Source organism: Saccostrea echinata, unplaced genomic scaffold (assembly GCF_033153115.1).
Source record: "Saccostrea echinata isolate AGI-Se365-2 ecotype Australia unplaced genomic scaffold, CSIRO_AGI_Sech_v1 ptg000047l, whole genome shotgun sequence".
Classification (NCBI taxonomy): Eukaryota; Metazoa; Mollusca; class Bivalvia; order Ostreida; family Ostreidae; genus Saccostrea; species Saccostrea echinata.
Window position 1 is genome coordinate 273,456 of NW_026889796.1, and position 15,932 is coordinate 289,387.

General features: G+C 34.7%; 1 pseudogene; it reads right to left on the reverse strand.

The window, feature by feature from the left end:
* Window positions 1–1,102: 1,102 nt before the first annotated feature.
* Window positions 1,103–13,592, reverse strand: LOC133202847 (uncharacterized; annotated as a pseudogene).
* Window positions 13,593–15,932: the final 2,340 nt, after the last annotated feature.

Consider the following 15,932-nt stretch of genomic DNA (forward strand, 5'->3'; position numbering starts at 1 on the left):
ATTCAGCTTATAGGAATATAAAAAATCGTCACGTAATAAAGAAGCACAATGAGTTCCCATCGAAATTCCAACGGTTTGTTGGAAGACCTGGTTTTCTTACGATCACATTGGGAAATGATTTTGTGTCTGATAATATAAAAAAAACCCATTTTTTCTAATAAAAAATTACCGCAGAATATTTGATTTATAAATGCCTCTGTTATTATACAATTGTTCTGTTTTTGCTGGGGAGTACAATTATCACTGAGCCCGAAGAGCGAAGTATTACTGCATTTAGAGATGGGATCAATCACCATATTAACTCAAAACAGCATTGATTTTTTTATTATATGATTCAACGATTAAATTATACAAACTCATTAAGCAAACCTTGCAATCCTTTTTGATTGTTTGTATTTGTTGGAAGTCCCAGTCAACACTGAGAGAAACGGGATTAAAATAACATACATGAATTCAGTTGTATTAATTGAATTTCTTGGTCTATTTAAGGTGCAATTTAGAAGAAGGTCAATATAGGTAAACATAATATTTCATATCTAATTTTGTAAATTTATACGTTCTTTATTACTTATCTTTTTTATCCAATGTAGAGAAAAATAAATGTTTTACTAACATGGAAGGTCTTGTGCAGGTAAGCCTAACTTCTAATAAGTAATTTAAATTTACAAGTTCTCAATCTATTTTTACTCAAATGTAGAAAAAAAAATGTTATGTTTATCTGGACGTTGTCGTTCAGATGAACATAACTTGAGATGATTTCTACGATGTTGGATTTCACCCAATCAGAGAGCTAAGACTTATTCAAACATATGATAAACAAAATTATTAGAATATTTTGCATAACCTAGTACTTTATTGTTTCAGCGAAGTTCACAGCAATGAACACGCAGTGCTACAACAATTAGTGCGAGTGTTTTGAATACTTAAAAATGTAAGTAATCAAATTATTAACAGTGAGCCTTATTAAAAAGCGTGTTATAAAACTTGATTTAAACCTAATGATAAAAAACAACAAAAACTACTAGTGGTTAGGATAGGGGAAATTCCCCAAAGGGATACGGGTAGCTTTATCCATTGTTGTGGAGCTGCATCCCTCGGGGAGACACTGCGGGCAGTCTGGATGTCTGTTTGTATTATCTGCGGCACATTACGGGCGACGTCCTCCACCGGGACCCGAGTTCACACAGTAATAAAGATAGTAATCGTACGCGTATCCATAATTTTCCATATTCCAATTATCAGCACATTTCGCTTGAGGAAAAGATGAGTATTATTCGTCAGGTGGATCATAATTTTGAAAATTTATTAAATTAATGTCAACCATAGATTAATATAAAATACTCAGGTGATGTGTTTGTAGTACAATTTTAAGAAATAAAAGTTTCTTGATTAATAACATGTCCTTTGAAACAACCAACAAAATATGGAATCTTCTCTCTCACATATAGTCTGTTACTACCATTTGTAATGTTTAATCTAGCATTGCTCTCTGACATTATCAGTTCTCACGATAAAATTCTTCTCCCTAGAATCATCTGTTGTCAATCTTTATCATATGCCTGGTAATATGTTCAATCTGATGGTAACTTCATAAATAGTTAGTGAACTAGCCAGACATGTTCTTCTACCTCTCTCTTGCAACATTACAATGGCGATGGGCCGGGGATTCTATGAATTATCTCTTGGATATATATACTAGTGCTACTGTGTAACACACTTGTAGTGAAAGGTAATCGAAAATGTCGGCATTACCAAACTTTCCACCATTTTCTGTACATGAAAATGTACTTTACATACGCTGGAAGAAATGGAAATTGAGACTTGACAATCTTATCCTTGCGATGGGAATTAAGAATGACAAAGCCAGACAGAGAGCTCTGCTACTTCACTATGCTGGAAAGGAGGTAAATGAAATCTTCGAGACTTTACCTAACACGGGTGATGATTATGACACAGCAGTAACAAGGCTGACTGAGTACTTTGCTCCAAAGGAGAACACAGAAATTGAAGTGTACAAATTCAGACTGGCTAAGCAAGAACCTGGAGAAACTAAATACACGTTCCACATCAAACTTAGACAATTGTCTTAACTTGTGAATTCGACAACAATAACGAAGAAGTAAAATCACAAATATTTCAAGGATGCAGCTCAACGAGACTACGGAGACGCGCACTGAGGGAGGATATGAATCTCGGGATCTACTAAAGCTTAAGCGAGGTCAATGGAACTCTCAAATAAACAACCAAGCGAAATTGAAAAGTAACTGCAATGTGGAAACGTCGAAATGCACCCAAATTTCTGGAGAGGAAACGTGATACAAGGGATCAGACAGACACACGCAGAAAGGAGAAATGCTGCAACTGTGGTGGACAGTGTCCACATCTTAATGGAAAGTTTCCAGCAAAAGGTAAGACATGTAACGCATGTCACAAATTTGGCCATTTTGCGTCAGTATGTAGATCAAGAGCAACACACTGAGGAATCGTAAACCAAAATCAGTGAAACAACTAGAAGCATGCTACAGCGACTCTGATTCTGAATCTGGTGAAAATCTATTTTGTTTGGATCAAATTTATTCCATTACCAAAAACAACCGCGTATAAAAATTGAAATAAACGAGATACCTGTGAATGTGCTAGTCGACACTGACTCAAGCATCAACGTTGTTGAGGAATTAATGTACATTCAGGAAACTTGAAAACCAAGTAAAATTGGATTTGATACGTGTGTTCAATTGCAAATTGTACAGAAAAAAGCATCCCTTAGTGATGACAAAATTGAACTTTTGTGTCAAAAGAACCCGAAGATGTTCAATGTGATCAGAAAACTTAAAAATAAGCAAGACAAACTCCACGTAGATGAATCTGCAAAACCCCGTATCTCAGCCACACAGAAGAATTCCATTCCATGTTAACAAAGTCGAAAAAGAACTTGAAAAATAGAGAAACTCGATATCATTGAAAAGCTTAATGGCCCCACATCATGGGTCTCTCCGATCGTCATTCCTCTTAAACCCAAGAAACCTGGAGAAATTAGACTGTGTGTGGATATGCGGAAAGCCAACACAGCAATTTAACATGAACGCCATGTCACACCAACGAATGATGACATGATTCTTGATCTCTATGGATCTAAAGTGTTCTCCAAACCCTGAATGCTGGGCATCTTCAACTAGAATTACAACCAGATTCTCGGAATATCACAACGTTTTCAACCCATGTTGGATTACGTCGATATACCAAAACTATGTTTTGGAATTTCCTCAGCAGCAGAAGTGTACCAGAACACGCTTAGTACCGCGCTTGAAGGACTGCAAGGGGTTCGAAACATAAGTGATGAAATCATAGTGTTCAAACAGAATCGCGAGGAGCATGACAAAAAATCTTGAGGCAGTTTTCAAGCGACTAGTAGGATAACATTTCACGTTAAACAAAGAAAAAATGTGAATTCAACAAAACCCAAATTGAATTTTATGGATATATTATTAGCTCAGAGGGAATTTCCGCAGATCCCAGAAAAGTGGATGCGAAAAAGAACTCTGAAATATCGTCTAATGCAAGTGAAGTTCGAATCTTTTTAGGCATGACAAACTATGTTGGAAGATTTATTCCAAACTATTCAACATTTACTGCGCCGCTGAGAGAGCTATTCAAGCAAAATGTGAAAATTGAATGGCAACCTAATCAACAAAAATCATTCGACATGTTGAAACTTGAAATTTCACATGACAAAGTTATGACATATTTTGATCCGACAAAAGAAACAACATTGATTGTTGATGCAAGAACTTGGTGTGTTATTAACACAGGAGGGCAAAGTCATATCTTACGGAAGCCGTGCGTTAAATGAGTGCGAGGCACTAGCAGTTGTTTGGGGATGTGAACATTTTCATTTGTATTTGTCTGGACAAGATTTCAAAGTCATTGGCGACCACAAGTCTTTGGAAGCGATTTTTAATCATCCACACTCAAAGCCTCCCGTGAGAAAAGAGAGTTGGCGATTGATACTCCATCCATATCGTTTCAAGTTACAATACCGCCCGGGGAAAACAAATACGGCATGTCCAGGTATCCGTTTAAGTCAACACAGATAAACAGTCTGTCAGACATTTCCGAGGGATTTGTAAATTACGTAACACAAAATTCCCTACCAAAACATGGACCTAAGCCGAAATTAGTAATGTAATCCAAAAAGACCCCATCCTTCAACACGTTATTGGGGCCATCATTTCCGAAAAATGGATTCCATAATCTAAAGACAATGATAAAACAATTGCAACACTTAGAGGAAGGCAAAATGAATTAACATTAACACCGAAAACAGATTGGTCATTCCGAGGTCATTAAAAGAAAAGTAATCAAATTAGCGCATGGAGTTCATCATGGAATAGTCCGAACTAAACAGCTACTCAGGAAAAAGGTATGGTTTGTCAACATAGACAAGCAAGTAGAAGAATTCTATAAAGGATGCGTTCCATGTCAAGCATCAATTTCAAGACAATAATATACGCCATTGAAGATGTAAATCATATACGGTGCCAATTTTGATGCAACAGATGCGCATTACGACAATTTATGTCTCTTCAGTGATGCTCACGCCGAAACGCTGGAAATCCATGATATTTAAAAAAAAAAGACTTTGAAGAGCTGAAAAAAGGTGCCAAAGACTGGAGCCAAATACGTTGAAGGATCAGAACTATGTATGAGGGAGATAATCCTTAATTTTGAAATAAATTTCCACGTTTTACCAGAGCAATTAAATATATATCCGTATTTTCAAGCTAGTACCGAAGTACTTTGCTTCTGGGCTGTAGAGAACATTGGGGACTAAGAATCCAACAGTAGAGGCCTCGACCCGGGGGTCATAATGTAAATCATACACGGTACCAATTTTGATGCACCAGATGCCCATTTCGACAATACATGTATATGTGATGATCATGCCGAAACGGAAATCCAAAATATCCAAAAGATATCACCCTTACCAAACCGACCGTGGTCCAAAGTATGGATTTTTGTGGGCCATTCTCGCACGGATGCTACTTAATGGTTATTGTTGATGACAACTCGAGGTATCCAGTAGTCGAAAGTCTGTCAAAATTAACAGCAAGTGCAGTAATACCGAAGCTAGACAACGTTTTTGCCCTATTTGGAATACCTGATGTCGTGAAAACCGATAATGGACCTTCGTTCAACGGATTGCTTTTCGAGGATTTCGCAAAACATCTCGGATTTCAGCATAGGAAAATAACACCACTGTGGCCCAAAGCTAATAGAGAAGCAGAAAGCTTTATGAAGACGATTTGGAAAGGGATACGTGCACAACGCTGAACATAGGAGTTGGAAACAAGAGTTGTCTTGTTTTCTGCGCAACTATATAGGAACGCCGCATGCAACAACAAACGCAACGCCCGCGGAATTACTACTTAGCAGGAAAATGAAAACAAGAATTCCAGAAATTATTCCATCATCCATAAATAAAAGGATATTTACTAAAGATCAAAAGGAAAGAGAAAATCAAGAAGTATGCAGATCTCAGAAGAGAGGCTCTAGATAACAAGCTTTAGCTAGGAGACAAAGTTTTCGTTAAACAACCTAAATTTTGTCTACACCATACAATCCTGAGCCGTACCAATTCATCAAACAAAAGGGCTCTATGATAACGGCCAAGAATGACAATAAAGGAGTAATTAGGAATTCGTCATTCTTCAAGAAAATTAATGACTGCCAAAGGTCAGCTGATGTGATAGACGATTCCTGTGATGATCTAATTACTACACAGCCGGAGACAAGACGATCAACTTGAGAGTGCAAATGTCCAGAGTATCTGAAAGAATATCGGTTTGCCTTGTGAGCAGTTTGTAATGGGGCATAATAACCCCAAAAGCTTATAAATTAGCCCCCCCCTTTTTTTGTAGCCTTAACTGTGCTGCGATGTTTATGTTTAATCTAGCACTGCTCTCTGACATTATCAGTTCTCGCGGTAATGTTCCTTTCCCTAAAATCATCTGTTGTCAATCATTTATTTATTTTATGCATGGGAATATGTTCAATCTTATGGACACTTGATAAATAGTTAGTGAACTAGACAGACGTGTTCTACTTCCTCTCTCTCACAACATAACACCATTGACAAATTACCCATGACACTTGTCCAGTCCATCTTCAAAAATATTCTTTGACAGTAACACTCTTGGTCCATAGATTTGAAAACCAATCCGAGCCAATAAATTGAATTCATTTTTTTTTTCTTTTATACAAACAACTGTCTGGTATTGTATGTTTTTGATAAGTGCCATTTGGACTTCCATGTCCATTACATTGGTCAAAAGTTTCGGGATTTGATTTCTCAACAGCGTTTGTTAACTCCGCCGCCAAGGGATTGAAGATGGCCACACCAGTTCGTTTCCGATCATTCCTAGACCCACACATCCTGGCACTGGTACAATTTGGAGATTTTTCAGAATTGTAATGTAGTTCGCAGCTGTGGGAGTGTTTGGATTAACTTTGTGTCATTATCTGGAAGACCGCTTTGCCGAAATGAAAAAACTACATTTGAATGTTTGTTAGATTAATATTAATTCTCGTACACGCAAAAAATCTGTATCTGTTTATACATACATAATATTTCTTTTCAATTCTTAATTCAATGAGTGTTTATCTTAATTCTACTCAAATATTAAGGGTTCTACACACCCCGTGACTTGTGATGTATATCGAGAAAAATACTTTTACTTCCTGTTGCATTTAATTTGTGCGCTGGCACCGCCTGTAAGGGAGTCTAAGAAACGCTTTAGAGATAAAGGTTTTGTCACGCGGAAAGTATGCAGTAAACTAAAAGCGACACCCTAATCATAAACAATGAACACATGGCAGGATTACGGCGTAACCGAAACAAAAAAGTGTCGATTTTTTCAATAAAAGAACAGTATTCATTTGGGTTTATGTTGCATAATAATTCGCAATTAACAGGTACCGGTATATATACGAGAAAAGTTTTAAGTTATTTATACAATTCATTGTGATATCGTCAAGGGAAGTCTGTTGTAAAAGTTAATATTTTTGCAGACTGATGTGCGTTTCAATAATACCTATCTCCTTGTGTGTTTATAAATATTGATAAATAGTGTGAATTTCTAGCTTTCCTCATTTATATAAATCTGTCCTGATCTGTTGCCAATAATGAGTAACGTTTACGGAGACTTACCAAAGTTTTTGAGTCCCGGCCAACAGGAAAGATAACTCTAAAAAGAACTTCGATACCAAAGATTTTGAAAATAATTTTTCAATATCAATAGTAGCTGCAATAATGTAGCCCTCTCCAATTTTTTTTTTTTTTTTTTTTTTTGGGAGAGGGCTACAACTCCTTAGGATCTCCGTAATGGTGCAAGTGCGGGAGTGATTCATTACCGCACAGATTTCGGCCCAAATTATCAGTAAGTGGGTATTTTATTAACATATCTTACCTGAACTCATAAAATGTAGTTATGCAAGACATGAATTGATCCAAAAATATACAAAATAATCCGTATATCGGTTATTTTTCATGTATGTCAATATCACAACTTGAATTTATCCGCCATGTTTACTGACCTTGATCGATTTTATTTTGGGACAACCAATGAGAATTCGGGATCAAGGGGAGCGGATCTTTTAGGAATTCCCTTATTTTAAGCATAAATATTACTGTTTATGAAAAAAATTCCACATGGAATGCTTTTATTTATCGAAGTTTAGTGATACCTTATAACACAATCATTTATCAACACCGACATTTACGTTATCAAGTGATTCTAAAATTCAAGCGCAAGTCTCAGTACGTCACGCGAGAACTGTCATGGCTGCGGAAGAGAACGGCTGGTAAAGACGCAGATTTATTTTACTTGGTTTTCGCGTATAAAGGGCTATGATGTTGATAGTGAATAAAAATTCCGTCTTATTGGAAGTAAGTTGTATGTAAAAACAATTTATTTTGCCTGCAGTCGCCCGTATCTAAAAAATATATTTGCACCATTACGGAGATGCAGTGGAATTGTAGCCCTCTCCTGAAAATATCAGATTAAAAAAAATCGGAGAGGGCTACATTATTGCAGCTATATCAATAGATTTTATTTTAAGTCAATTTCTTGTTGTAAATTAATTTATCAATCTTTGTTCTATACTATCAGGAGTCCTCTTAATATTTTCTCCATGAACTTTAGAGAAAATTGGAATTATTATTTTTTTATAACTTCAATTAATTTCTTTAAAATAATGTTGACTTGTAAAATTCAGTTTTGTGGTTGTTTTGTGAGCCTAATAATATACGATAGGAAAAAACAAAATTTATTGCGCTACGTATCAAAATCTCAATGGGAAAAATATCTTGAAATCAATGACATTAAATTTTAAAAAAATCAGTATTTATTTATCAATTCCTGGCCAGATATTAAACGTTGATATGCTCGCACCTTCTAACTTTATTAGCATAAATCGGAACATTTCGGAGATACACATCGTAAAATATTAACAAATTCCGTAAACGTCCGAACAGCTTTCACAAAGAGATTTAGATGAGACCAACATACGAAACGTGAAAATCGAGAGGAATGTTCAACTCGAAGAAAGAGGTAAATCTTTTTGTTTTTGTTATGTACAAGGTTTTTAAATAACAAAACGTTGGAAAACAAATGTTTATTTTCATGAAAACTGAAAGTTTGGATGAAGTTTCTCATTCTGTTATGTGGTATTGTACATGAAAGTGTCAAAACAGCATCTCTCGATTTTGTAAACATTTTTTAAACACCGGATATCACATATATCTATGAAAAGCTTTATTTGCACATGCATATTACACCAAAACTTTAAACATTCAGTGTATAATAATAACTTGGAATATTTTTTGTGCCTTCGACTTTCACACTTTCAAGTTCTAAAGAACACATTAGTTTCATTTCAATTTCAAAAGTCCAAAAAAGTCTTAAAAATTTATTATAAATATCTAAATTTTTAGCAAATGCCCTCTAATTAACAAATTAATTTGTTGTTGAACATTCCATTGTCTGTCTACTTGTAGTATTTTTTTTAAATAAATAAATATGAATACATGCTGTTTCTTCACCGTGTCATTTTTTCTTTTCTATATGAGTCCTGATATACAAATTATATATTTATATGTTTTTGTTGAATTGTTTAAACTATCATTAAGTTTGTTCATTTAACAAAATACTTAATGAATGTAATTGTGGAGACAGATACCTTCCATAAATATGTACATGTACAAGGTACATGTGCAACCAAAATACCTTGATACTTGAAAATCGTAATGTTTATTAAATTAATTTACATATGTGTACTAAAAGTAGATAAACTGTTGTTGAACCATTTTGTTATGCTAATGCTGACTCAACACCAAAAAAGAATTTTATAGAGTTTAATTGAAGTGGTTCTGATTAAATAAAGGATATGACATCATAAAAATTCTTTTTATTTAATTAAACACACTTCACAAATTTTAAGAACATATTTAAATGGAAAAAAGAAATTGACTATAACCAATAAAAATTCCTGAGTTGTCTCTCTTTATAGAAATAATTATCTGTTGCAATGAATGCTCCCTGGAGTTCATAACCCTGAATATTGATAAGGTTGGGAGGTGTGCTTGTTAAAAGTAATGTTAAGTAATATGAGAAAATAAACTGGGGTGTGTGGAGGACCCTTAAACATTTTTCCATGTCATTTGATAGAGCTGGGAGCTTCTGAAATGTCATTTTATTAAGTAATGTTTTTTTCCTCTTTTAAGTAGTTTGTTTCGTTGCTTGTTTGTTTAACGTCCCTTTCGAGAAATTTTCACTCATATTGAGATGCCACCATTTGCCGGTGGCGGGCTGCAAATTTTAGACTTATGCTCGGTATTTAGGTCCATTGAGCAGTGAGGGTTTGTTTTCGCACCAGCACCATCTGAGACACAGGACCTTGCTTTGTACGCTCTCATCTGAAGGACAGGTCTTCTTATCCTGCAGTGGGATTCGAATCCGCTTCGTAAGGATCAACGCCTTACTCCGCGACTCTAGAGCAAACGCTCTAACCACTGCATCACGCTCTCTCACGTAGTAAATTACATCAATAAACACCAATATGGAGCCCTTGAACCGAGAAAACAGCCTCTTGTCCTAATCTTAAATGTATATATAAATCGTAAATTTAAAGGCTTAAACTTTGGGGTATTCCATTGATGCTCCTCTGTTGACAATCTGCAGACTGAATAAAAACAGAAATTGCTTCAAGTATCACAGTAACATAATTTGGTAAAATACAGTCTAGAATAGTAACCGATGAATGGATGTCGTATAAAATATACTTATAAAGGAAATATACTGAGCAAAATTAGTTAAGCAATTAAAAATAAAATAATATTTGAAAACTCCAAGGAAATTTTAGAAAATTTGAAATCATAAAATTTTACCAAAATCAATTACATCCGAACGTACGATTTTTCAACACTTTATACAACCATTCCTCACAATAAATTAAACTCCAGGGGCCCGTTTCATCAAAAGTCGTGAATTTAAGCCTTAACTTAGGGGCTTGCGCTATAATTTAATTTATAATTCAAAAAGTGGCGTAAGTCTAGTCGTAAACGATACGCTTAGTCTCAGGACTAAAGTCCTTGACAACACTGCATTGCACATGCGCAAAAAACATAAATATAGGTATTGTGTACAATGTATGTGTAGAACAACACATTATACATTAACTTAATGAAAAATTACATGAAATTTTAGGGACTTTGTAGAAAACATCATTCTACAATCTAATTATTATAAAATATTAACCACTTACAACATACCGTCTGATTAAACTCCAAAATTAAAGGTCTTAAGAAAGAAATAAATGATCTTGTAAATGAATGGAAAGAAAATATTTATTTTGGAATATTTACCTTATCCCACCCCCTCTCGATTTTGATTTAGGAAGGGAGAGGGAGAGATAATCCGTTTCAATTGTATGTACTTGTATACATATGTAACTGGACATATGATGGACTACTACATTATTAAGAATCGAAAAAATAATACAAAATATGCATCGTCATGCAAAAATCAAGATTTTTTTTCCATTTCTTCTATGACATGACCTTGAACGCTATTCCGATTGTTCCTAAAAATTGTAGTATTTATTTTTAGAAATGCGTATTCTTTTTATTTTTCCCGATAGAAAAGGCTAAAATTTATCATTTATTGTTTAAACGTTTATATATTGTCATACATGGGCGTAATAATTGTAAAATTACAGTCATTTCCCAGTCAAGTTTCTCTGACAGATGATTATCAGAAGATTTCGAATGACTTATTGCCCCTAGTCCCTAAGGTAAAATCCTCTTTGATTTATATTCAATATTAGAATATATTGACTTTCAAGTACGAATTAATGGAATTTTTTTAGTCTTTTGAACTTTAACAACTTATTTTGGACGCAGGCTCGGGTCGTGATTTTTTTCAAGGGGTTAGGGGGGTCATCAATTAACAAAAGAATCCATCTAAGAAACTTGTTGACACGTGATTTTCTTTCCCAAACCTGAAAATCTTATTTCGGGGGAGGGGGGTCCTTCCCTTAGATTCTTAAACTTCATAAATATGGTTCTTCATTCCAACTAACTTACTCAACTCTAACGGAAGTTCAAGGTAATTTTTATTTTTTACTTACTTTACTCTAGACTTGTACATAAATAACTCCGCAAATTGCGACGAAGGGGACTGGACCCCCTTCCTGACCCCCCTCTAGATCCACGCATGTGGACGTGGAGTAAATAAGAAATGGAGTTTTCGACCACGATAATTTTTTTTTGAAAGCCTATACTTGGTTTTAGGATTAGTTAAAAAATTATTTTTTTTTTTTTGTAAAATATAGATATTACACTGTAACCAAAGCCAAAGAAGATAACTGTGCTTTGTGGAAAAAAATACTTTTTTCAATAAAAATATGTTCGGAAAAATATTTTTTTTTTCAAAATAGACATTTTTAATAGGTTCCTTTTCAGTGATGACACAAAATGTATATCGTATAGTCAATTTACAATACCTCATACTCAGAATACAACAATCAAATGTGTATAAATGCAGGATTGTCAAAACTTAAGAGATGGTGTTAAAATGAATCCCTAATAAAGCGATCTTTTATGAATAAATTTATTAAAGTTATGTAAATACTGCATGCGCATGTCAAATACCTCCCCGAGTGGTTGTAACCCCCTCCCCGTTCCCGCTCCCCCAAATCTTCATAGTTTATGAAATTAAATAATGCGACTAGGCGTACGACCTTTGATGAAACGGGCCCCTGTTTTACATCATAGACAGCTGCTTTTTCAATTAAAAGGGAACTCGTACATTTACGTACCTAGTTATGGTTATTTGCAAAATAACTCTGTTAAAAAACACTCTGATTGTACACATAAGTACTTTGAAGTTGATATTAAAAGATCCTTGAGTTTCTGATGGACAATATCTAATAGTGGTAACAATTGCGCCCCGATATTAGCAGATCTTTGTTGTATTTATATGAAGCTAAATTAATTTAAATCTTATACATGAGAAGAAGAAAACACTTGCTGTGGCCTTCAACTCTAAATTTAGATACGACGACGTATTACCAATTAACAATTGTTACTTCCATTCATATGTCGACTCGATATATCCCAGTGAACTTGAAATAAAAGATACCCAAGAGTCTGACACGTCTGTTTCAGAATTAGATATTTTACTAAAAAAAGATGTCAATGATAAAACTTTATGACAAACGTGTTGACTTAAAATTTTCTATCTTCAGCTTCTCTTATATATGTAGCAATATACCCTTATCACCTACAAATTGAGTTTGTCTCCCTGTTGATTCGACATGCAGGAGCATGCTCTACGTTAGAAAATTTCTAAAAGGAGCCAAGCTATTGAAAAACATTCGCTGAATAACGTTGTTTCTTTCTTAATTGAACTCTGGGTTTTTCATTACATAATCCAAAAAAGATCAAACTTGACCTACAAACTTGTTCTGTAACATAAGAAACCAAAGAAAAACTGATATGGAGTACGGGTTTTAAAGTCATATTCAATTTCAATATTTTATATACATGACCTCAATTTATAGCAATAACAGCCATACAAATGCATCTCATCCTGATACGACGTGCTTTATCTCAAGCATGGTGTTCCACTCGAGCTGTAAGGCAAGAGCAGTTCAGATACGTTATTGACGTTATATCGCTGTCTTAATCCAACGACGACCAAGAATGTTCAGAACTTGTTAAATTTGTGACAAATTTGACGATCTCGCAGGCCAATTAATCCATGATCATATTACATAATTCTGATGGATGCCGTTTTGAGTATGCCGTGTGGTGTGCGGTCGGGCTTTTTTCTTGCTGGAAAAGGATAGCATTTCCTCGATTCAGCAAGAAAACAACAAAAAGAAGGGCGATATTGTTAAGTATCTCTTAGAATTTAATGTTCTGTTTATATAAGGTCAGTTTTACCCTGTTGACTTATAATCCACCCCAAAACATAATCTTCATCTTTTGTAGCGGTCACGTTGGATGATATTTTCTTGATCATGTCTCTCATTTTTGCGTCTACAAACACAGACTATTCCATCTGCAAAATTGACACTAAAACGTAACAACGGTTAAAAAAAACTCATTCTACCGTCGTTGAATCCAGCAACGATGAGTATTGTCGATGACATTGAGGTACTGGGTGAGAGGTCTTCGAGTTCAAATATTTGCGAAACGCAGCCTCTTTGATACAATTTGTCCACATAACCTCACTCCAGAAGCACGACATAACTCGTCTGCAACTTAAGGTGCAGCCATGACAAGCTTAAGGTCTTGACGTTGTAATGATAAAATTATCTTGCCTAACAGTTATTCGGTTTGTGAACGTCCTAAACGCTGTCGATCAGTAACGATCAGTAATCTTCAGTGAAGATTCTCAAGTACATGTAGTGCGAAATCGATCTTAAAGTCGGCATATTGATTAAAGTGTTGGTGATGTCTTTTTGTGAGCTGACAGCGGTTACCATCCCTATAGCCCTTTATTTTCGAAAAGTCCTGGTCGTTTCCCCATTGGTCGTTTTGTGCTCGAAAAGATTTTCAAGTGGAAAATTCTTCGCAAAGCGTGGACATTCAAGCATAACATATTGTTTTGTTGAAATGTCTCTTCATTGGACGACACGATGGACGACAAGTTTTAAAAACATTTTTGTTTTCGGTACCTTTATATCTATTTGTTTAAGTAAAACAAAATAAATCTTTTAAAAAAAATATTTTAAAATCATACCTTAGCGAAAAATGGCTAAACTTATTTGTTCAGCATACATATAGATTTGAAATGGTTTAGATGATCATCTGTACGTTATGTTGATATTTGATCATGTATCCATGTCTTTCTACTCAATTATGCCACAAATTATGCATGTTTTAATGATATAAACTGTCATTTATGAAGAAAATAAAAAGAAAAATAGATACGTTTGCTTCAAACACTCAGTTTTAGACAAAAATTAACCTACGATGCGTATCGTCCGTTGATGTAGACGTTGTGACTTCCTCAATAGGAATTCGTGTAGTTGAATCCGTCGTAGAGGACGTGCAGTCTGCTGGTAGTTCAGGATTATCATCTGCACAGTCAGGAGTTGATTGACATTGACAAGGTTGGTAACAGTAAATCATCAATGCGACGAACAGTATGAAGCTTCTCATGATTTATTTAGTTCCCCTATCTCTGCAGATAATGTTAACCATTTAGCAAATTTATTTGTATATTGTCAATCTGCTGTCCAAATAATTCCTCATTTTTTTATCATACATTTTTTAAATTGCATTTCAATATTTTCAATGAGAAAAGCTTATTTTAATCATGTTTAAGTGTTCAAAGACCCTTCCTCTCTCTTGTCTTGCATTTTACTATCATAAATTACAAGAAGTTTGGATAAATAAAAAAAGGCCCAATCGTACCTTATTAAGTGTAACACATGACGAGAAAGAGATATCGATCTTTAGTTATTTTACTTATTACGGATTTGTTTTTGATCAATTCTAAGAAGTTTCATCAACTTCCCTTTTTCTTAAAAGGAACATATTATGATTATGATGAAATTATGATGAAATGAAATATGGAGATATCGAAAAGTTATCTAGCTCTAGAGTCCTTTGAAATAATATAAATTGGTAGAAGAGCAAAATAGGACCTCTAAAACATGAGAGGTGAAATCATGTGTCATAGAGGAGTAAGCATCCCCTGTCCACCAGCCACACCCGCCGTGAGTTCCTTGTCATGATCTGGCAAACGGATAATCCGCAGATCCCTAACAATATTTTTCTGTAGTTAACTATAGTGAATACTTTGGTACTATGATTTACACTGTACTATGGAACTTAATTAATTTAGAACTTTTTTTTTTGAGATTTCGATGCTTAAAATCTCTTAAATTTAATACCAATGAGGTAAAATTTGGAACTAAAATGTGAATATGCAAACAATACTTCCATTTAATATCAAGAATGTGCATGTATGGATTTGAGAACATAAATCATAAAAATCTGAAATCCATAGTAAAAACATAGGTAATCAGAGATTACAGAGCTCACCTCAACGAATGTTGTCTTTAAGTAAGGCAAAGTTGCAAACTAATAACCTTGTAGCGTGCATCCCTAGAAGTAACATTAATGCAATTTTGGTCCGATAGGGCTTGCACTTACTTGGGAATGGACTTCCCTAAAATTTTAAACTAGTCACTCATCCGGAAAATGTAGGTCAGATCCAGCATCCGAAGCAAGCTTGGCAGTGTGCATCCTTAGATGTATCATCCATGCAATTTAGTCAATATAGGGTTTATAGTTACTTGGAAATGAGACATGCGCCAAAAACTTTAACCTGCTCTAAGAACTTTAACCTGCTCTGAAA